We start from the raw sequence: 26468 nt of genomic DNA, 5'->3' as shown, positions 1-26468 counted from the left end.
TAACCAAATTGGCGAATACGGCATGGCACCCATGGCTACTACTACTTTGTTTAAAATTTTTTTCATCAAACACAATGTAATTATGATCCAGGACTAAGGACATCATATCAAGTATTAAAGCTATCCTGTCCCAGCTTAAAATGGAGTAATTCCTAAGGCTGTTGCAAAAGCTGTCTAAACCTTCTTCCTTAGGGATGCTGGAAAATAAATCACAAACATCTATCGTAACAAACTTGTAATCCATATTCCATAAAAGTGGTGTCAGTTTTCCTAAAAAATCCCATGAGTCAATGGTAAGATGTAAAATGTTTTGATATGTATGCTTAGTCCATCTATCTATAACTAGCCCTATGTTGAAGGTTTTGGATTTAGACCCAGATATGATGGGTCTGAATGGTGGGTTAAGTATAGATTTGTGTATTTTGGTATACCCACTATGTGTGCTAGAGTGGGATTTTCAACATGAATGAATTCATAAATGTCCTGGGTAAATCTATTATTTAATGAATATTCTTCAATGGCTGAATCAATGTATCTATATCCTGTAACTACTTCATTCATAGATATGCCATCATAATTCCCTGATTCAACTAATATATTTAAAATAGCTGTCTTGTATGTAGAGCTGGGATATATAACAACTCCACCCCTTTATCGGGTTTCATTATTCTGACATCTTTATTTTTGATTAAATCATTAAGACATTTCCTTTCCTGTACTGTCAAGTTGTCCTCATACTTATAATTCTGATCTTTATTTCTTACATGCGTTTTGTTGTACCAATATACCTCCTTGCATACTATCTTTTCATAATTATTAATAATAGGATTACTAATAGGCATATATGCACTCTTTTTCTTTAGCTCACATATAGGTGTACTTGAATTATCCTTCATTTTGTCAAATTGTATACTGAATTTAATTTCGACAAAATAACTTTATTGCTTTATGGTATCCACCAATGAAAATTTAAGATTGGGTATAAACTTCATACCCTTCTAAAAGACTGTAAAATTCAGTATGTATAACATAATCCGAATAATTATATACTTTAAAACCATTATATGTACTTAAAATGTGCTCTGTGTGAACATCCTTATGGGGTCCCTCCTCAGTATTCTGTATATGTACATAGGGTAGTTCTGTAGAGGTAGAGGTCATTTTGGGGTGTCTTTGTATTTAGAATTTCCTGTAGTTTTGATGGTTGTCGTAATAGTTCTTCCTGAATTCTGGATGATATCTGCCCCTTGAAAATTTTCTTTGTTCCCTCTCTCCTCTCTCACTAAATCTCCTATCCATGTATACCACCTTCCTTTCTTGAGGCCAAACATATGCTTTCTGTAACCTATAAGCTTCAACATCACGATCCAATTTCCCATTCTTCCTGTTGTGAATGTTGAATGCTTGTTTGTCTGAAAAAATTGCTTCTCATATAAATCTTTCCACATCTGGAAATCCCTGTGTAATAAAATGCTTTCATTAATGATTTCCACTTCATTGATTAGAGTAGACAATTTCTCATCGTTATATTTCATTATTAATTTCATATATTGAAAGCCAAACTCATCAAACAAGTTGTTAAATTCAAATTTAACACTATCACTATATGATAAGCCCATAGGCAGTTTAAAAAACCTAAGGCCCTTAGGTACTACTTGTATTTCGATACATTTAGATAAGTAAGCATTGTCCACCTTTATATTTTTAATAGAAGATAGTTTTTTGCCAAAGTTGAATATCATATCTTTTATACTATTCTTATTCATATTCTTAGAACAAGTTAAGGGCACTTGATATACTTTATCAAAATTACATTCATCATTTATAAATTGATTGAATACATCATTATTATGATAGTCTGTCTTACTATCTTTTTTCCGTTTACATTGTGTATCTTTTACAAAACAAGTGTCCTTAGTAGGGCTTAATATTTTGTTTTTCACAATACCTTTGTTTGCACATATGTCCTTTTTGCCCACTGTCGAATATGTTTTGAAAATAGGATAAGTCTTAGGTTTAGCTCCTCGGCTTTCCAAATCAGCACAGTTGTGCAGCAAGCTGAAGTCAAACGTAAAATCCTTATCGGGGGACAGTCCCCCGATAAGGATTTTACGTTTGACTTCAGCTTGCTGCACAACTGTGCTGATTTGAAGCCGAGAGCCAAACCTAAGACTTATCCTATTTTCAAAACATATTCGACAGTGGGCAAAAAGGACATATGTGCAAACAAAGGTATTGTGAAAAACAAAATATTAAGCCCTACTAAGGACACTTGTTTTGTAAAAGATACACAATGTAAACGGAAAAAAGATAGTAAGACAGACTATCATAATAATGATGTATTCAATCAATTTATAAATGATGAATGTAATTTTGATAAAGTATATCAAGTGCCCTTAACTTGTTCTAAGAATATGAATAAGAATAGTATAAAAGATATGATATTCAACTTTGGCAAAACTATCTTCTATTAAAAATATAAAGGTGGACAATGCTTACTTATCTAAATGTATCGAAATACAAGTAGTACCTAAGGGCCTTAGGTTTTTTAAACTGCCTATGGGCTTATCATATAGTGATAGTGTTAAATTTGAATTTAACAACTTGTTTGATGAGTTTGGCTTTCAATATATGAAATTAATAATGAAATATAACGATGAGAAATTGTCTACTCTAATCAATGAAGTGGAAATCATTAATGAAAGCATTTTATTACACAGGGATTTCCAGATGTGGAAAGATTTATATGAGAAGCAATTTTTTTCAGCAGACAAACAAGCATTCAACATTCACAATAGGAAGAATGGGAAATTGGATCGTGATGTTGAAGCTTATAGGTTACAGAAAGCATATGTTTGGCCTCAAGAAAGGAAGGTGGTATACATGGATAGGAGATTTAGTGAGAGAGAGGGGAACAAAGAAAATTTTCAAGGGGGCAGATATCATCCAGAATTCAGGAAGAACTATTACGACAACCATCAAAACTACAGGAAATTCTAAATACAAAGACACCCCAAATGACCTCTACCTCTACAGAACTACCCTATGTACATATACAGAATACTGAGGAGGGACCCCATAAGGATGTTCACACAGAGCACATTTTAAGTACATATAATGGTTTTAAAGTATATAATTATTCGGATTATGTTATACATACTGAATTTTACAGTCTTTTAGCGAAGGGTATGAAGTTTATACCCAATCTTAAATTTTCATTGGTGGATACCATAAAGCAAATAAAGTTATTTTGTCGAAAATTAAATTTAGCGATACAATTTGACAAAATGAAGGATAATTCAAGTACACCTATATGTGAGCTAAAGAAAAAGAGTGCATATATGCCTATTAGTAATCCTATTATTAATAATTATGAAAAGATAGTATGCAAGGAGGTATATTGGTACAACAAAACGCATGTAAGAAATAAAGATCAGAATTATAAGTATGAGGACAACTTGACAGTACAGGAAAGGAAATGTCTTAATGATTTAATCAAAAATAAAGATGTCAGAATAATGAAACCCGATAAAGGGGGTGGAGTTGTTATATATCCCAGCTCTACATACAAGACAGCTATTTTAAATATATTAGTTGAATCAGGGAATTATGATGGCATATCTATGAATGAAGTAGTTACAGGATATAGATACATTGATTCAGCCATTGAAGAATATTCATTAAATAATAGATTTACCCAGGACATTTATGAATTCATTCATGTTGAAAATCCCACTCTAGCACACATAGTGGGTATACCAAAAATACACAAATCTATACTTAACCCACCATTCAGACCCATCATATCTGGGTCTAAATCCAAAACCTTCAACATAGGGCTAGTTATAGATAGATGGACTAAGCATACATATCAAAACATTTTACATCTTACCATTGACTCATGGGATTTTTTAGGAAAACTGACACCACTTTTATGGAATATGGATTACAAGTTTGTTACGATAGATGTTTGTGATTTATTTTCCAGCATCCCTAAGGAAGAAGGTTTAGACAGCTTTTGCAACAGCCTTAGGAATTACTCCATTTTAAGCTGAGACAGGATAGCTTTAATACTTGATATGATGTCCTTAGTCCTGGATCATAATTACATTGTGTTTGATGAAAAAAATTTTAAACAAAGTAAAGGGGTAGCCATGGGTGCGTCATGCGCACCCGTATTCGCCAATTTGGTTATGTTGGATTGGGAGAACAAATATGTACTTAATAGTGTATACAGCTCGAACATTATGTTATATACAAGATTTTTAGATGATATTTTTATATTGTGGAAGGGATCAAATGAAGACATTAATAAGTTTGTGGAATACATAAATGGTACCACCAATTATTTTAAATTTACGTGCAACTATAGTGACAGTGGTATTGCATTTTTAGACACATATATTTATAAAACAGACAATAATGAATTTGCCTCTAAGGTTTTTAGGAAGAGCACTCACTCTAATGATTATGTACATTATACCAGCAATCATCCTAGACATATTTTCAAGAACATAATCAAAGGACAATGTATTAGGGGAGCTAGGATGTCATCTACAAGAGAGGAAATGGAAAAAGAGATGCAATTAATCAAACAACTTTTCCTTGACAGAGGATACCCTACCCATCTTATTGATGATACGACCAATTATGTTTCCAACCTATGGAATGACAAGTATATACCTTTATTAGGGAAGTATGAACATAAGGTGAAGGTAGGATCTGATAGTAGCTTTCAAGCAGGCAGAGTTTGTGTCCTCACATACACACCTTATGTTGATAGCATAAAGGAGATATTAACAAGGCATTGGGATATAGTTACAGTATTGAAGGCAGACAAGGAGAAAATAGGATTGCACCCTAAAATAGTTTATAAGACTGCTCCCAATTTAAAGAAATTACTTGAAAGAGCAGGATATGAGAATGGTGAAAATGAGCTTGTTTATAACCCCACCAAGAAATGTGGGAGATGCAAACAATGCAATTACATCTACACCCAATCTTACACAAAATTGGAAAACTTGAATGGGACAAAGATCAACAGTTTGAATGGCAATTGTTATACAAAGCAGGTGGTATATTTAGCGAAGTGTATAGAATGCTCTGCATTCTATATAGGAAAAACCGAAAGACAATTGAGGCCATGAATTTATGAACATTATTATAAGATCAAATGTAAAGATATGAATAATGCGCTCTACAAACACATTAGTGAGGCAGGAGACCATCATATTTTCCAGTTTACTATTATAGACAAAGAATATGTTAATCCATTGGGGGGGGACTGGAAAATTAGACTTGCTTGTAGAGAGAGCAATTGGCAAATTCTAACTGATGCCACAACGAAACCTGGCCTCAATGACTATATTAGCATTAAGCCATTCTTATTATTGAGATAATTAAGCTGCATTATTCTCATTATTGTTCATTATCAGTATATTGCCCTTATAATCTATCATTATATGCCACATTGGAGGCAAACATTTTTTTAATTTGTATATATGAGTTTTTAAAAGTGAATATTTCATATGTGTATATATTTATGTTTTCATATTCATTGTTAATATTATTTATGTGTGTACATATTTCATTAATATACTAATTATATACATTATTTATTATTACATTACATTATATGGTATTTATTCAGATTTTCAATAGGAAAGCATTTTGTCTATATGTCTTTTTAGTATATAGTATTAATATATTGTTCAAATATACAGTTTAAATATACAGTTTATAATAACATTCATTAGTTTTATGATCATAGATATATAATGTTAGTATAACATATTAGATATGGGACTATACATTATGGTAAATGTACATAGGAGTAGAAGTGAAATGTTGCAAGAAATATACAATCCAACATATTTTATAGTCATCAAATGTATAACATGTATTTAGTTTTTCTAGAGTCACCTTCTTTCTTGGACAACATAAGCTTGTCTTCCTTTGTAATTTATATATATATATAATTGTTTTAAGACACATGGTAGCAAATAGCATACATTATTATAAGATAGCAGCCATCATGAATTTTTGCAAGGGGTTTATGCCTTTAAATATTGCTGGCTAGTGATTAGATATGGAGCTTGGCGCCAAATTTGCTAAATTTGCTATAAAAGATAGAGCAGCAGTGGATGTAAAGTGTTCTGATGAAGTCTGCCGTAGGGCGGATGAAAGCGCTTAACATATTCTTGTAATAGAAGTGGAACATTTTGTTGTCGTGGAATTTTATGTTATACTCTCTTAATAAACTGTTTTTTTAGAGGAGCTGCGTACAGCCTTTATTACCGATATCCAGTCTACTCGAGTGTTGTTCCTTTTGAGTGGATTCCGATTGTTATAATTGACCTAGGTAGTGATGTGACAACCACCTCATGTTATAAATGGTACTCCTCTTCAAGCAAAGTTATAAGTGGCCTGGGTACTTGTAGATAACCCCCTCATGATGCAGATGGTACTCCTCTTCAAACAAAGCTATTAGTGACCTGGATACTTATGTGAATAACCACCTTATGTTGTATATGGTACTCCTCTTCACACAGAGTTACAATTGACCTCAGTAATTATGTGGATATCCATGTTATGTTATAAATGGTACTCCTCTTCAAACAAGGTTAAAAGTGACCTGGGGACTTAAGTGGATAACTCTTTCTGATTTGAAGATCATGCTTCCACCATTGTCTGAAGACCCTTCTATACAGACTCATTAATTTCCATGGGATTAGTTTCAATATCTAGAGCAGCCAGGGTGAGACCTATTATGAATACAATGGCTTCTTTGGTATATATAAATATAAGCATATCACACTGCTAGAAAGGCCCCAAAGATTTCTAACCAAGAAAATTAAAGATCCTAAATCATTCCATTATGCAATGGAATATCTAGACTGTCCATATATATTCCATAGCTGCAAAGTGACTTCTTCTCATGACCCACTTTTACATGACATTGTACTTCTTCACAAAACCAGTAGCTCTACAAACACCTGCACTAAGGACCTAAACCTATACCAACAAACAAACATTCACATGAGAGACAGCTTCCTAACTCAACATATTCCTAGCCTATGACATAAGTTGCCACTACATGCCAAAGTACTACTAAGGCTAGTATTGATGACTAGATGTGTAGACACAAGTTTACACCAAGGTTATCATGCACAGCCCTGCTTGAACTAGGAAATGAACACTGTTATGTGCTTAGAAAAGGGTGGCAAGAACTTTTATAATTTTCTGCTTAAAGGTGGATATGCTAGGTATATTATGGTCCACCTTTTCAATGATCAAATGTGCTCCTGTATACATAAACACACACACATACACACACACACACACACACACACACACACACACACACACACACACACATATATATATATATATATATATATATATATATATATATATATATATATATATATATACATACATATGGTTTACTGTCACATGTTCGACATAACATTGTTCGAATGTACAGATGTCCGAACCAAATGTTCAGAAATCTGAACACTGAACAGTGTGAATGTCAAAATGAGCATTTCAGTGCAGTTCAATGTCGAAAATGTTAACTACACTGAAATGCTCCTACCTACTCAGCATACTACAACAGGTTTTTGCAGGGGGGCAAGCCCCCCTGCACCCCTCATGTGGGGGGCTGCCCCCCCCTACCTATATATACAGACTCCGAGATCGCACTAGAGTGAGGGTAAGGGTACATTTCCCCATCCCCACTATAGTGCGATCTGCACAGCAATGTTGGAGCTGACAACAGCGGCCATTCGCTCATGTCAGCTTCGGCATTGTGGTGTTCGCCCTAGTAGTTCTGCCAAGTGTTTTTCGCACATAGTTCATTCATCTAAAAGATGAACGAACATGTCATAGTAAACCTATACACATATATATATATATATATATATATATATATATATATATATATACTTTAAAATGTCAAGTAAGCAAAATACCGACATTCATAACACTGAGACCACAACATCTCAAATTCAATACACTGAAACTTTATTACACCGACTCTCACAACATCGAGTAAGAAAGCTCAAAGCATCAAACATTAAAACACTGCAAAAGCAAAATATCAAAAACATTACCTGAATGCCGTATAATTTAAATCACTTACTACGCCTTTAAGACGTACTTTGTACTGTAAAGATGGCGGATGCAACCTATGAGAGTCTTGGACTGTTAGGAAAGCTCTATTCAACAACCAAGTCCCAGAAGGGTAAGGATGTCCTAATAATAGATGGATACATATATGACCTAGAAAGATCTGTTAAAAGCAAAAGGTATTGGTGCTGCAAGAGTAAACACATAGATAAATGTAAAGGCAGAGTGGTGACATTATCCCTGTCTGATAGGGAGCAACTATGTAAATCAACTGCCCATTCTCATACTGGTAGCCCAGCAGACGTTCAACGGTATTTGATTTGTAATGAATTAAAATTAGGGATACTCCTTGCCTAATTTTGGATGACGTTATGACATCCACATCTTTAGAATATGCTCCCTGTTTACCTAATCAGAAAGCGTTATTGCAGCAATTTGGCAGGATTTGTAGGAAGACTAGCAGAGGTCACTCACACCCACATATAACTTTAGAAACCATACATCTGAGTCACTTTTCCCTGAAATATAGTGAATTCATAGGAAAAACAGATAATAAATTCAATGTGTGAAATAACCGTGCTGGTGTGCACAACTGTCAACAATTTGTACAATCTAAGCCGTGCTACTATCTGGCTTATAGATGGTACGTATTTTTTACAAGGGGATAATATATAGGTAACTTTACAGCATATATGGCCTTGTAAAGTACGGCAGCTACACTAAGACCATGCCCTTAATATACTGTCTAATGTCTAAGAAATCATTAAGGTTGTATTTTCCATTTGCTTACCGAATATCAATTTGAAAGATCATTTAGGTATATCATGTGTGATTTTGAGATTGCAGCTATAAAACGTATCCAGACCAACATTCCTGATATAACTCCAAAAGGCTGCTTCTTTCACTTTGGACAGAATGTCTGGCATAAGGTACAGGCTTTAGGTCTTTCGTCTTTGTACAACAGTAATCAAAATTCTCAAGTGGCAGTCAAATGTCTTGCAGTGTTAGCATTTTTAAAAGTGGAAGAGGTGCTACCTGCTTTCAATGCATTACATGATGCTTTCTCTAGTGATGGCAGAGAGTTATTAAAGTTTTTTAATGACTGGTACTTACTGGGAAAAGCTAGGAAATTCACTACCAGGAGTACACCGTTCGCTAGATTTCCACTGCTATTCCCAAAACAGTTTTAGAATGTGTCAGAACTGAATGCATGGTGTCTGCCACATACACAGAATGGTATTGAGGCATGACATAAATGGATTGAGATATTGTTGGATGCCCGGGCAACAGAGCTGTCTGTGTTAATGACTTAATTGGCTCGCAAACAGGACAGAGTGGAAGAAGAGTGTGCATGGCTGCAGGATGCCCACCATCACCAAAGAAGAGGAAACTTCTTATGTGCCACTCTCAGTTTGAATTTATACTGCATAACAAAGATTCCTACAGTATGGTTGACTTTTTGAGGGTGATCGCCAACCTTCTGAAATTGTGACAGAAAGGTATTATGGGATTACGACACACAATGTTAGCAGCACTAGTGTTTGGGAAGTCTTTTTACTTTGTGTGTTTACTGTTTAACATGTGGGATTGTTATTGAAGAGAATGACTAATACTTGTGTGACACCTTAATATCTGTTGGAAGTTGGACTATCAGCACAGCGCACATTGTTTCCAGAGTGATTTTTCATTTTCAAGGTTTTGCAATTTCCTTGCAACCACAGCATGGGTAACATCTATGGTGTGTAACGTCTGCTATATACTGCTCAACGTTCTACTGTTTGATGTTTTGGGCATTCTTATTCAACGTTATGAGAGTATGTGTAATAAGGTTTCAGTGTAGTGAATTTGCGACGCTGTGGTATCAATGTTATGAACATCAGTGTTTTACTTACTCAAAGTTTTAAAGTAGATCCAAATATTTATATCAATAGATAGAGAGTGATTTATATTTATAGATATGTACATACACATATATCATATATTTTTATATTATATTTTTCATGCACATACACACACACACACACACACACACACCTATATATATATATATATATATATATATATATATATATATATATATATATATATATATATATATATATATTTGGGAGGGGGCAAGCCTCCTGTATTCCTCATGTGGGGGGCTGCATTCCCCACATCCCCTGCTAAGTATATATACCAACTCCAAGATCACATGACAGTGGAAAAGGGGTAAATTCCATCATTCAGTATTTTGAATTTTCAGTCTTTTGGGATTCGGTCTTTTCATTTTTCAGTCTCGTGAAATGGACCCATTTTAATTATCACTCAGTTAAAACAGCATGTGAGCAGATTTGGTTACTGTTTTTTTTTTTTTTTCGTGATTTCTTCTGGAATGTTCCTAAGCTTTAGAAATGGCTGCATACATACACCAAGGCACCACACCCAGCATGAGGGAATGCTGAGAGTTATGCAAAAATGAAATCAGAGCCAGCCACATCCCAACTGCATAATGACACACAGAGAGATAAATATTTTAATATGAATAATTTGTTACACCTTAGACTGATCAGTTTGAAAATGTTTGGAAAGTTAGTCAAAAGACCGGAAATGTGGCCTTTCAATAAATGAGTGTCTGCTGAGGTTGTCATGGTGTGTCTATATCACATTATCGAAATTTTACTACATCGAATCAATAAAGGTCGAACTTTATTGATCGAAGTAGTAAAATATCAAGTAACGTAAAAAAATAAATAAATCAATTAAAAAGAAACTAACTAGCGTAGGCATGTGGACAAACCCCCCTGCACCCCCACACCCCCCCTACTTAAATATACCAACTCCGAGACCGCACTACATTGAGGTAAATGGAAATCTCCCCCTTATGGAGAAGGGGGAGATTTCCGTTTACCTTCACAATGTTCTGAACTTTCAACATTGTCATGCCGACAATATCGTATTCGATATTGTCAGCTTACGACAACGTGAACTAGACCAGTCATGGCAGCCTACCTATTACAATCAAATCAATAGTCAGTCCCTCTTTCCTTCGCAGACATTGGTAATTCTGATTGTATCACTTCAGGAATGATTAGTACTTGAAGTAACAACTCCTAAAAGTTGAATACCACACACTTCCTACAGCAAGCATTTATCAACAATACATTTCTAGGACTGATATGTTTGCAATACTTTTACAATGCATATCTCTATAATGTCTGATCACTCATCAACACAGCATCATGATGTAGAGCTAGAGGAAAGCAAATTTCAGTGCTTCAGAAAATGAAACCTGGAAGGAATTGGAGGTGTTTTTCTTCCTTATACTATATATTGGCAAATAAGATAAAACCTATAAATACTGATAGCCATCACACACAGGATGAGAAAGCAAATTTGTTTTTCTACTCTTTTTTTTCTCTTATCTTCCCTAGCACCAGTGGAAATAATCTACAGATAGGACCAGGACCAGTTGCAAATGTCCAGTCTGGTGCATCACGTGTTCATAGGTAGAAAAAACATTCTTTATTAAATAATGTACAAATATATATCCCTTAAAATAGGGTACAAGTCATTAATGTAGTTCTAAGCTTTATTTATGTACATTACTACTGTGATATCATCAGGTCACAGTCAGTACATAAAACCAGATATGTAAATACAGTATATCAGTAATTAATGGTTCTGTACTGAAAGCATTACTTGGCAATTGTACTCATCAGTATTTAATGTTGCAGTATTTCATTGTGTATTAATGTTTACATCTAATTATAAAAAGCAGTATAGTTCTTAATTCATAGCAAACAATAAATTGTAACATCTGGAATCAATTCACTGCATTGATAAACAAGAAGTGTAATGCTGTTTAGTTGGAATTTCTGTTTAAATGACTAAATGGTGTATTTACTCCTATTATTGCTCTGAGAATTGGCATATTCGTTAAGGTCTTTTCCTCCCATGCACAAAGTACAGCAAAGTACATGGATTGTGCCTTACCTCCAGCCAATACCTTCCTGCCAAGTGAATATTGGACTGCAACTGTCATCCCTCTGCACAAGGGTGGGTTATCTATGGACCTAGGTACCTACAGACCCATAAGTCTGATTAGTCTTATATACAAGGCCATAGAAAGAGTTATCATGGAAGTGATAAACATAGGAAACCTTCAGTCACTGGATCCAGCCCAGTTTGGTTTTGTCAAGGCAAACTCATGTCTATGGACTTCTTTGAGACAGTCACAAAAGCAATGGATAGGGACAAAACAGTACATACTGCCTACCTTGACCTGGCCAAAGGATTCAGCACAATCTGACCACTCTTTTTTGGCATCTACTTCATTGAAGTCAAAAGCCAATATCAAGGGCTTATGGATGATCAGGTTTGCAGAAAACTGCAAACTAGCTTCAGTCACAGAATCCTACAAAAACACAAATACCACCCCAAGAAGGTCTGACACATTATAATAACTGGTGGCAGAGCTACATTATAAAACTGAGAGACAAGAAATACATAATAGTATCCTTTAAGGAGTTGGCTACCCCTGGAAATTACCGCATAAGTAATACATCCCTAAGAGTAGGGTAAACACTTGCACCGCACCACACTTATCACATAGTCTCACTAAATCTACACCACCAAAATCCACACACAGAAACACAAAAACATTCATGGAGGCTCTCAATAATAATCTGCCCAAGCAACAGAGACCTCATTAGCAGAAAAACAAGCAGCTTCCACCCCCCAACACAACCCAAATGACGCACACCCCACAGACTCTGTAAATGTTGCACACTCCAAATCTGACCTCAAACCAGTGGCAGGGTTCAGTCCTGGGACATCTCCTGTTTGGCATCTACTTCTCTGAAGTACAGGCTAACACAGAAAGCCTACAGAAAGCCTCTGGATAATGAAGTTCACAGATGACTGTAAACTAGGACCAAAGTCGAGTCCCCAAATGATGTGGAAATCCTACAGAAGGGCCTCACTGAGACAGATGCCTGGTGTCAGAGCCATGGCCTCAAGCTCAATACCAAAAATTGCATGGTCATCCCCTTTGGCAAAAACTCTGTACCCATGAACTACTACATAGACACCAAATTTGTGATAACAGACCTTGGGACCCAGGTAGACAGTAGTCTGTCCTTTGATAGTCACATCGCCACAGTAGTCAGGAAGTCCTTCTACGTGGTACACCTCATCATAAAAGGGCTCTCATCAAGGAAAAAAGAGGTCATTGTTCCCCTCTACTCAACACTCATTAGACCCATTATAGAGTACAATGCCCTTTTTGGAATGTACCTCACAAGACATCTGCAGCAGCTGGAAAGGCCACAGAAGTACCTCACAAAGAGGTTACTGGCCTCAAACAGATGCCCTACACTGATTGTCTCAAAAAACTCCAGCTTTACTCTGTAGCATATCACCTACTCTGAGGTGATCTCTGCCTAACATATAAAGCTATGTCAAACCCACAGCTGTTGGACATGCTACATCTAAAGAAATCCCAATCCCTCTAAGCTACATGGTCTAGGGACCTAAACCTTGTCACCACAATAAACAGGACATGATGGAGGGAGAGATTCCTGTCCCAGAGACTTCCCATACTCTGGAACAGACTATCCATCTATGTCAAGCAAAGTTCTTCATTAGCACTCTTCAAGAAAAATCTTGATGAGTGGATGGGAAATAGGAAATACACCCCGGGGATCACTTCTGTGTCTCTGCTTGACAGTGACACAGGAAAATAACTTTCTTGGGTGGTGTAAGCCAGGGAACCGTGTTGGCTTGGCTTACATAGGCCCTCAGGCTGATAGCCTAGTACCTACCTATGAACCTATGAGTAGACCTCATGGTTAGGGATTTTGGAACACATGTAGATGGTAACCTGGCATTTAACAAGTATGTGTCTATGGTAGTAAGGAAACCATTCTATGTTGTACAACTTATAAGGAAGGGCATGTCATTTTGGTTTAAATGTGCCATTGATTCACTGTACTTGACCCTCATCAGACCAATACGTGAATGTAATGCCCCTTCAATGTGTATCTAACTAGGTATACAGAACAACTGGAGCATCCACAGAGGTTTCTCACAAAAAGAGTACAGAAAGTTCTAATAAAAACAGTACAGGGAGTAAACATTTCTTATGCAAGCTGCCTCAAAGCCTTATCACTGTACTCTACACTATTCCTGGCCTACAGAAGTATCTTCTGATGCCACTCTGATGAAATTTTTGTATATCTAAGAAACACATAGCATCAGAATTGCCTGATCTAGAGTCCTAAACCTGGTCTGCAACATAAATGGGACATGTTGGAGGAAGAGTTGTGTGGCTCAGAGACTACCCTTTATGACAGGCTTCCCATTCATTTGAAGAATAATTCCTCCCTAACCCAGTTCAAGTATAACATCGACCAGTGGATGGGGAAATAGAAATTTACCCCTGGTCTGGCACTTATGTCTGTGTTAGACAGATGCAGCCAGTGAATGCTTCACCACCCATGTCCAAGCTTACATATACTCTCTAAAATAGTCCTGGGGTATCAAAACTTGTCAAGTACATTTGAGAAGCATGATTAGGCTTGGAATTGCCACATCAACTAACAGATACACAAATTCTTACCACCTATAAAATTATCCAGCATCCATCTGCCTGTCTAGCATTAAAAAATATTCAACAGAACTATGTTCCCAGTCAGTCGTTGCCATACAGTGATCAAAAACTCCTGTCTGTCTTCAAACCTAGCAAATCTGCTGGGCATTGTCTGTACTTGCATAAGGCTGCTAAGACCTGGAACTTCTTACTTGTATCCATTGGGTGTATACCCTCCCTCCCATCTTTCAAAATTACTGTAAAAGGTTTCCTAGCTAGTCTTGCTCTGTTCTTGCTCAAAACCAAGATAAACTATATCCCTAAATGTGAGCAAGTACCTTTTCATTCCTTATATATCCTTACTCTCCCTTCTTCACTTACTTCCTTACTGCTATCAAATTCTGTTCCATGATTTTCTCTCTAAATATGCCATAAGCATGTTTATACATCACTTCATATTGCAATTCCTATTTGCATTTGACTAATGTACCTTTAATTTCTGTACAAACTGTCAAAATCTTCTGCAAATATTATATGCTTGTCATACACCTTGTATCAGGTGTTCTTAATCAATGTTTTTATAGTATGTCTATTTGTTATAATTATTTAAACTGCAGACATTTTGTTTTATTTATGAAGATTGTAAAATTATTGTTCTTAAAAATGTTTTGTAATAATTTGGAGCTATTCTCCCTAGGCCTCCACTGAATATGGGCTCCTGCTCAGTCAGACTTTGCCAGTAATCAAATGTCACTAAATAAATAGATAAATAAAGAGGCCCCCTGAGATTGTTAGCCTAGCAATCACATATGGATCCATGAAAATATGGAGGTTGCATGTTCGTCTTTTGTATCTATCGGGTTTCTCCCATCTTCACCAAAAACATACTGGGCATTTCCACCTCAAACTCATCCAAGAACTGAGTTTGTGGGCAGCAGCACAGACTCTAGCTGGTGACTATTGAGGAAGAGTTGTATAGAACAATCCCTCACCTGTGTTGCACAGTTCTCTCTAAATATGAAAACACAGATCACTGACTTCACATTGTGTCACCACTTGTCATTTGATGGTATAAAAAATTGTCTGAAGGTGATTTGGTCACATTGTGCATGGGTATTTACCTGTCATAACTGGGTTGAGGGAATGGCCTACTGCAGGGAGCAGAATAAATAGTGGGAAGGTGTATTTGCCCCCATTGGCCAGTGTGTGTCTGCCATAAAGTCCAGAAGCCCTTGGTTAATAAGTTACTGTCCAGCCTGTTTCCAGTTGCCCAACACGGCTTACCTGGGAGAGCTCTGTGGAGCAAAAGCTGGATGGAAAAAATCAATCAACCTGCCAAACATAAACTAAGGATTGCTACACTCAGTTTGGTTCACTGACAGAATGCAGCTTGAAGGTAGATGACATGATAGTAAAAAGGAGGCTGGATAGCTTCTTTATCCAGGAAACAAGATGGAAGGGCAGTACAGCAAAGCCACTTGGTTTGGGATCCAGAATATACTACTCAGAGATAGGACAGTTGATGTGGAAATTGTGGTGAGGAACAGGCTTCAGAAGACAATGAGAATTGTCATCAGAATTGGTGACAGACTCATGGCAAAAAGACTTCAGTGAAAGAATAGGGCACTATTCATAATCTCAGCCTATGTCCAACAGCAGGGTTCTGATAGCAAGGACATTAGTGAATTCAGGTAGTAGTTGCAGGACCTACTAGATAAAATAGCACAACATAAATTGGTGTTGATAATGAGTGACCTGAATGTACATATTACGACAGCCCAAACAAGATATGAGGACTGTCTGGGACCACATGGGTGGCAAAACAGCAATAAAGAAGGAGAGGCTGTTCTAGACTTATTTCTGGCAAATGGCTTGATGTTGACCAAAACATGGTTCAGCAAGAGAGACAGTCATAAGATCACATACAAGAGTTGACAAATGCAACTCAGGTATATTTCCTCCTGGTGAGGAATGGGTACTGGGGTAGAATCAACGATTGCAGATTCATCCCCAGTTAAACAATCAGCCCACAGCATAAATCACTGGCTGCCACAATCATCTCCAAGCAGTGGTCTCTCTAAGATCAACAGAAACTAGGCTAAAGACCAGGAAGATGACTGGAAAGAAAGTACAACAGTTCAAGGAATTACTCAGAGCTCTAGCACCCCAAGAAGAAGAGGAAATAGTTTGAGTTGAAGAAGAATGGCAGCGCCTGCAAACAGCATGTGTGAGGACTATAGAACAGATATGCAGCTGACCAGGTAAGATAATAAGATACATAAGGAAAGCTTGTTGAGGAATATAGAAATCCAGGAAGTCATCAAAAGAAAGAAGGAATGCAGGAAAAAGTGGGAGATAAAAAAGATGGACTGAGCTAAGAAGGGATACTGGTTGGCTAACAAAGAAGCTAAAATATTAGTTGCAATAACAAAGAACAAGGCATTAGGGACACTTTACCACATTCTGGAAAGTGACTCAGCAGTTGGTACAAATAAACTCTTACAAGGTTGCAAGGCAAAGACAGTAAGATAAAGATGATAGTTATCAGAAGCATTTCATAAGGGATCCTGACAACAACCTGCTCACAATTTCACAGGACATCAAAGCAGATGGAAGGTATACTTCCAGCAGCTTCAGAATGGAGAAACTGAGCAAAGTCGTACTGCCCCAGACACAACCTACAATAAAAGAAGAAGAGGAGCCCACCCTAGAAGAAGGAAGAACAACACTAAGGAAAATGAAGTCAGGGAAAGCAGCAGGTTCAGATGACGTTACCGCAGATGTGATCAAGATATTGGATGTGTTAGGGGAGAAACAGCTCCAGAGGATACTCATAGCAGTATGGAGAGAAAGATATATCTCAGATGACTGGAGAATAATCATTCTAGTGCCAGTGTACAAGGACAAAGAGGTCATTCACAACTGTGGGCAATATAGAAGTATGAAACTCCTGTCACCCTCTATGGAAGTTTTAGAGAGAGCGACTGATAAGCAAATATGGAGAGAAGTAGAAAATAAGATGGGAAATGAGGCAGTTCAGGTTCATTTCAGGACAATGTACAAATAACGTTATGTATAGTTCAGAAGAAGCTAGAGATGAGGAAAGAGTCCAGCAGGGTATTCCTAGACTTGGAGAAAGCATATGTCAACATACCAAGAAATATGATTTGGGCAGTCCAACAATGGTTTGAAGCACATCTCTCAACCTCCTAGAACAAAAATTCTGGACAAAGCCAACAATAATGGGAGACAAAGGCTCAAAAGCAAGGAAAAATTTTAAATATTGCTCTAAAAACTTAGACATTGCTAGAATAATAGATTTTGCAATAGCATAGCTTTTCTGAAGGGTATGGAGCCTGAAACTTAAATGCTTTTCATAATATACTGTCATTAATTCTTAGTGATTTGTCAGACAGAAAAAGGGATTTTGACCATTACATAAAATAATTTAATGTGCAAAGCTTTTGAGTAAAACACTCTTTTTCAATGCAATGAAAACATTGTTTTATGTGACGATCAGAATTCTTTTTTCTTTGCTGATCATTTGAATTTTAATGGGCTCTGCTTAGCTGTTTGGATTGGTTTGTGTTTGCAATTTGCAGAAAACCACAAATTTTATGAGGAAATGACCAAAAGTATGAAGCAAATATTGGGGCATGCTGCAAAAATCTGGGAAGTTAAGGGTATGGTACAAAATCCCAGGAAACATTGGTAGAATTAGTGCAGGCAGCATACAAGAACCCAATGACTTAAGTACAAACAGTGTTCAGTCTGACAGATGGGCTCTCATTCAGAGTGGGGGTGCTTCAAGGTTCATCTCTGAGCCTACTGCTGTTCATACTGATGATATACAACATTAACAAACAGGTTGGAGGGGACAGATCAGCAAAGATGATGTATGCTGATGATGATGAGGCAACATCAGGCAACATTTCAAGCAAAGTTGGCAGTGCCATGATTGCTCCCCAGGCTAGTGAAAGTGGATAATGTATACATACTAAATCTAGAGCACTTTATAATAGTTTTCAATCTTACTCACAAATACTGGCTAATCTACAATGTATGTACTGTACCTGTGTACTATGTATATATTCTACCTAAGTTCCAAATTTCAGCTGTACACCACAAATCTATTAATTACCTTTATTTTTAAAATTAATATTTTTTTATTGTTCTCTCTCCACTGTAACTGTTTATGTGCCGCATAGCACTGTAAAAACATGTCTCTTGTAATTTGTGTGTATACTAATCATGTCTAAATAACTAAATGTGTCTGTAATTTTTCTTTGTGGAGCTTTTCTCCCCTGGCCTCTGCTGAAAAAAGGCCTTTTCGGCTCAGTCAGACACCCCCGGTTAACAAATGTAAAATAAAAATAAAATAAATGTGGCATTACAGGCAGACTCTGCACAAAAACTTCAGTAAATGACAGAGGAATGGATTGGAAAACTCAAGGGAAATGGGATGAAACTGAGTACAGCTAATATAATTAAACATGGCAACAAATGGGAGAAATCATGAGAAGCTGATATTTGAGATACAAGCCTACCTCTATACCTGGAAACATCAAAAATCTGGACAAAGGCCCATGATAAATAGATACAAATCAGTACGTTGTTTAACATAAAATTTACACACATAATTATGCATCTCCGCCCACTTCGATGGAATTGTGGGATACCAACTTTCAAATGCAAACTGAAGAACAGACAATCAAATATGGCCCCAGAGTCCCCCTGCAGCCATGCCAACATCCCATTACTTGGCTATTTTGCCCCATTTACCATAAAAACTGTAATGTACATACTGCTTTACTTCTAGAATGATTATTTGGATTTCACTTAAAACTTTTATTTTACATTTTATAGCACAAACACTAATAGACATCTGCTAAACAAAGAAATACAGTCTCACAAAGAAAATAGACTTAGCATTAAAACTTCTCTGCCATTGAAACTCACATTCATTGAAACAGCACTGAAACCCACATTCAAAGAAACTGCATCTGGCCAGTCGTGGATACAGATTACCTTTGGGCTGTTTTCAAATCATAGGCCCCTTGCACATGAAACATACATGTTCTTTGATACACCTTCCTGACTGTATTAAATTATATTCCTTGTATAATATAGCACACTTAGAGTGTGTTTTAAATTTAGAGTTTTGAACATTTTTCCAGTAAGCAATGAAACAAATTGCACGAACTTTAATGATAAAACCGCCCAATTCAGAACCTTCCCATCATAAAATTATATTCAACCTTCTGCAATCCACCAGTATCAGCAAATATGCACAATCTCTGCAGAAGTAAAAGTCATTTAAATAATTCCACATTAAACAGATCTGCAAGTAACGAAGAGGTTGTTGCTAGCAAATAACTTAATATTTCATTGTTTCATCTACAAGTAAAGCACCTGTTGCCCTTGAAGAATAGACTGCCTATGCTAAATTAAAAAATTATAAGTTAGTAATATTTCAATATGGAATGGATGGAAAACTGGTAACAGATTCATAGTTACTGGGTATCACTGCCAAGGAAGGACATTTTCAGGACTGCAGCATCCACCCCCTTTAAATGTACAATACAGTGCAGTATCAGCAATCCATCTACATACTATGGGAGTAGAACGCACAGCCTTCTGAAGCAAGAGCAAGTATACTACCTGTTGTGCTACTAACAGTGCAAGTAGACTTTGCATAAGCAGCACTAAATTTCTCTTTTCCCCGAAGAACTGTGCAGCACAAGAAATCAGGAAAAAGTCAAAATTTATTGGGGGAGGACAAAGGCCCAAATCTGGGGACACATTTTAAACATTGCTTGTATAATCTTAGAAAGTTGCTAGGTTAAAATCTTGTGCTACCATATGTTTCCTGAAAGATAGGATGACTGAAACTTAAATGGCTATCATTATTTAGTGAATTCAGTTCTCACTGATTTGCCAAAAAACACAAATTTTATTTTACATTTGTTTACCAGGAAAGTCCAACTTGGAACAAAGCCAATTTTCAGCAAAGGTCCAGGAATAAATACTCCAGACACATCTTTGTATTGTGGGAGGAAACCCACACAAATGCAGGGAAAGGCACTTTAACCAAGAATCAGACCAGAGACCCTCTTGCTATGAGGCAATGATACTACTACTGCACCATCCAAATTTTAAGAGGAAAAGACCAAAAGTACAAGCCAAACATTCCAGACATTCTGTGAAAATTTGTAGAGTTGTGAGCTATAACTCCTTCAGTCAGAAATGGGTAGAAAACTCAGGCTCTTGCTCCTTGTACCTAAAGTACAGGGTTTAAGCCTGAGTAACCTTTACCACCAGGTATGCCTAAGTGGGGCATTTCACACAAACACACACACACACACACACACACCACACACACACACACACACACACACACACACACAAAATAAATGGAGCCATAACACAGATTCACTAGCTTAAATGGAGCTGTAATGCAGCAGATTCACTTTGCTTAACTGCCGTACTTAAATTGAACTGTAATGCAGCAGATTCATTTTGCTTAACTGCCGTACTTAAATGGAGCTGTAATGCAGCAGATTCACCTAGCTTAACTGCTGTTGTGCTTAAATGGACATAGAGATTCACTTGCTTAGAGCTTCTACATAAATAGACATTCACCTGGCTTGCTTAGCGATTCACTGGCTTAATGCAGACACAAATCACTTGCTTAAATATAAATAGACAATGAACTCTCTGGTCTGCTTAAAATACACATAGAATATCAATAGCTGGTTTCTGCCATTAGAAGCTGCTGCTAATAAGCTGGGGTCAATAAACACAGTTACTCTATTTAATCTCATAAGCACAGTTACTCTATTTGATAGCATAAATTATCTTAACTGGAGGTCCTGACATGTGGTATGTAGTCAGGTGCTGGGCAATTGTTGCACTGCTACTATAGCCCTATAGCCTATATTCCCTCCAACAATTCAAAATAACAGTTACAGTCCAACAAAGCTGTCTCATTCACGCATGTCCCTTGTAGGCAATGCATGGTGATGTCAGCCATAAATTTAAAGTTGTACTACAAATAAATACATACATAAATAAATAAATAAATAAATAAAGATCGGGAATTAAAGGAGCTACTCGGGAATTATTTTGCCCTCAAAAACGGAAAATACCAAGGAATTCAGTATGGTTGAGAGGTATGGATACAAGGGAAAATAGTGTGGAACAGGTTAACAGTTTCAAGTATCAGGGAAGGGTGCTTGACAAGAAGAGAAGTCTGAATGAAGAGGGCAAAGCTAGAATTAGAGGGGTTGCAGCCAACTGGTGCAGAGTTTCAGAGGTAGCGTATTACAGAAGAATGCCAAAGAAACTGAAAATTAAGGTGTACAAATCAGTGGTGTGATGGTACAGAAATCTGGGCAGTGAAGGCAGAGCATTTGGGGAAGCTAGATGTGATGGAAATGTACTACCTGAGAGGGATAACAATATGCACACTGTGGGAACAGATGAAGAAATGAAATTAAAGCTGGAGCTTAAGTAGATCCAGTTGCAAAGATCAAAGAGAATGCATTATAGTGGTTTGGGCACATATGCAAGAAAGCAAAAAACAATCTGGTCAAGAAGATTTTGTGCAGACAGGAAGATGGCAAGAAGAAATGAAGGCATCCAATGTATATATTGTGTGAGAGAAAACCTGTGACAGTCAAGCATAAATGTTGAAGAAGGTAGGAGAGTAGCATTACATCTAGACAGATGACAAAAGTTGGTGAGACACCCTGACTCCATGTAAAACATGGGAAAAGGGGGTTGGCAATGATTGCTCTTATTAAATACAACACAATTTATTCAGAGCACTTGAGTCCATTTCATTTTACCATTTTTCCACTCTCTCTCTCTCTCTGTCTCTCTCTTCCTCCCACTTTTTTAAGTTCTCTCCATTTTATCTTACATTTTCTATGGGTCCAGAATAGCCTGGAGTGACTCAGCTGCTGGTTTCATAGATGGGAGACCATACACCACTACCTCCTCTGCACACCTTGGAATGCCTTCACAGCTTGGGGGTGGTGGCTCCACCCCTGTGGTTCCTCTGCCATGCTTAGTCCTCATAATCCATCAGCACCAATAGCTTCAGGCCCTGGTTGATGGTGGTAGATCCACCCCTGTGGGCCCTCTGTCATGAAGCAGCCTCATAATCTATCAGCAGCCCTGGTTGAGGCAGACGTTGAGAGGGCTGTGCAGAGGTGCCTGCATCCATTGCAATCCCTCCTCCTGTCAGTACCAGTACCAGAACGTATTATCATCCCTTTCAGGAAGAGCGATGTTCCTGCTAACTACCACATCAATAGCAACACCCCAAGTATGCACGCAGTGATGGGAGACCTGGGCACACAGGTTGATTGCAACCATACCTTTGATCACCATGTCTCCACAGTGGTAAGAAGGAGATTCTATATTGTTCATCTCATAAGTAAGGGCTTTGCCTCCAGAAACAAGAAGTTATAATCTCCCTGTACTCTTCCTTCATCAGGCCAATAATTGAGTACAATGCCTCTTTTGGTGTGTACGTTTCCAAGCACCTGCAGCAATTAGAGAGACCACAAAGGTTCTTCACAAGGAAAATTCGTTCAGCATTGTTCCTATGTGGATCAGATGAAATCACTGTCACTTTATTCTGTTTCATACAGACTACTCAGAGGCAATCTCTGCCTTGTGTATAAGGCAATCTCTGACTCAGAATTATTGAAAATGCTGCATATCCACAAGTCAAATGGCAAACGGGTTACTCACTTTAAAGACCTTAACCTGGTATGTGACATTAATAGAACCTGCTGGGGAGGACAGATCTGTCTCCAGAGGTTACCAGTCCTTTGGAAAAGACTCCCACTTCATGTCAAACACAGCACCTTATTGGATCTCTTCAAACACAGTCTGGATAATTGGATGGGTAACCGTAAATTCACACCGGGGTTCTACCTATCTCTCTCTTGGACAGAAGCAATAGGTGCTGATCATGGAAACAATGGTAGAACTTGGCTAGGCTTGTAAGGGCCTTGGGGCTGTTAGCCTAGTAACTTAAAAGAAAAAATGTGCTGCGTTTTAACTTAAAACATGTATACTGTAGTGCTCCATGCATGGTATAAACTATAGCAACAGCTTGATACATTTTTAACAATCAAGCACTTTGCTACAGTTTCAAAGAAATGTTTTTCATAATTACAATTTGATTGTTGTAATGCTTCATGCAGAGTATAAACTGTACAAATTTAACAAAATAAAAAAATATATCTTTCATTTGTTTTAAATTAAAACCAGAGTACGGTGGTGTTCATTTTGTAGTATAAGCTGTAGCAACTGAAAAAAAAATTGCATCTTTTTTTTGACGTAAAGTCTGAGGAAGGAGGTGTTGGGGCAGGCCACAGAAATAAGACCTGATTGGCTCCTGCATTTCTAAAGCCTCAGGTAGCTGATTGTGGACTGGGTTTAATTAGTCCTCAGTTGAGGAGGTGCAGGGGTAGGATGCAGGAACAGGATGTGGCAGGCCAGTTGGCTCCTGCATTTCAGGAGTACTAGCCACCAGATCACAAACCCTTTTTTTTTTTTGCTCTTTCATTGAAGAATTAAGAAGAAATGAATGGTCGTATATCAAGCTGCCATCCCTGCCAGTACGAGAAGCAAACAGGAGGCATTATAGACATCAGCACCAGATACAATAGAAGCCAGCGACCCAACCAAATTCAGTGAAGACTGCAACCTGGGAATTATCATCCATTCTACCACTTATACAGAACATCTTCAATAAGAGCTAGTTGTAAATAGTGACAGAGAAAGGTCTCACAGCAAGAGCTAGCCTTGCAAACTAATGGGAACAAAGAAAGTTCTCACAGCAAAAACTAGTCCTTACAAAAACTAATGGTCTGCAGAGCAAACCAAAAAGTCCAACAGTGTCCAGGTACCTCTGTATAAAAACAGAACCAATCCAATAAAAAAGAGCAAACAGAGGCAAAGCTCCAGATTCTTCAGCTGATTTATTCACACAAACACAAGCGCTTTCAACAAATGCTTCTTCAGGTGTATATCAAGTGATATTCACACACCTGTACTTATATCAAACATTTAAAAATCACATGATCAAAAGGTTAAGAACATTTAAAGGTATATAGATACAATAAAAATGTAGCCACAATAAAATACATGGTATTTCTTATCTAAATAAAAATAATGCACAAATACAATATATAGTTTATAGACCACATGAACACATAACATATTCTATCTACGTAAGGGTCTGTTTTTCAGGATGGGTCTCATCGGTACATGGTCATTGAGGCCATGTCCTGCATTCGCTCTTAATCTAACAATCCAGTTGGCCTCTAAGTTCTCAGTCTGAATCCTAATGTCCCCACCCCTATAATTCTCATAACATCTTCCTAACACCATAAATTTGACAGTATGTTGGTCATTTGTCTCTTTAACATGTTTTGCTAGGGCATTAAATAGACTGCCCTTCTTAATGTGGTAAATGTGCTCCTTAATTCTATCTCTTAGCAATCTGTCAGTTTTGCCCACGTAAAATTTATTGCATATGTGACAAGTAGCGAGATAAACTACATGCGAATTTATCGCACCTAGCACTAATTCTTAGTCCATATATCACACCTGTATCAGGAAGTTTAAATTCCCTGTCCAGAGTGATAAAATTACAAACTTGGCACCTAGCACACGGTCTGGTGCCTGGTGTATCTATAGTCTTGATTTGATCTTTGGGTGTACATAATCTTCTCCTTAATGATTTTTTATTCTTGTAGGTAAATTGTGGATGTATTCCTACAAGGTTATTCACTTGTTTATCGGATGTTAAAATATTCCAGTGCTTACTTATGATATCAGTATACTGTCTTATGTTCCTCGAGAAGCTAAAACACATTCTAAGTTGCTGCTGGTTTTGTTTCTTATAATCCCCATTATGGATAACATCTCCTTCAGACTCGAAGTAAGGCTTAGCTCTACTGTGTCTAAGGTTCTTTACTGTTTCTATACTGTTATTAACAACTTGTTGATCATAACCTCTCTCTATTAATTCTGTGCTTATCAATTCCATGTGTTCTTTAAAATCATCTTCCTTAGCATTCAGTCTGGAAGTTCTATAAACCTGGTTATGTGCAACATTCCTAAAGGTATAATGAGGATGCATGCTGTCCTTCCTTAGTGGGCTATTCACATGGCATTCCTTCCTGAACATTTTAGCATTCAGTGTGCCATTGGATTCTTGTATAATAGAAACATCCAAGAAATTGATTTCAGTATGGGACCAATTCACAGTAAACCTAAGGAATTGTGTGGAAGCATTGATATAATCCACAAAATTCATCAAATACTCCGGTGACCCCCTCCATAAAAGGAAGAGGTCATCTACGAACCTTCGAAAGAATAATATGTCATCCTTAAATGTATCCCTGACCAATATATCTTGTTCCCATTTTGACATAACAACATTTGCATAATGATGATGTCCCCACAGCTACTCCGTTACATTGCCAAAAACTTTATCCCTGAATACAAACACATTATTCTCCAGCACCAGCCTTAACAGTATCCTTATCAGAGTTACCATGTCACTGTCATATTCTGTAGTTTCAAGCATCAGTTCAACCATATTATTGATCCCAATATAATTTGGAATGACAGTGAAAAGTAACACCACATCAAGAGTAACCAATAACATTTGTTGCTCCTGTGGTTGTTGTTCTCTTTCACAAGTAAACTTATACAGGTCTCTGATAAAGTGTTCAGT

This window comes from Protopterus annectens, chromosome 4.part0 (assembly GCF_019279795.1).
Source record: "Protopterus annectens isolate FY-2018-M chromosome 4.part0, PAN1.0, whole genome shotgun sequence".
Taxonomy (NCBI): Eukaryota; Metazoa; Chordata; order Ceratodontiformes; family Protopteridae; genus Protopterus; species Protopterus annectens.
The sequence above is the reverse complement of the archived record's forward strand: the minus strand, read 5'-3'. Positions refer to the sequence as shown.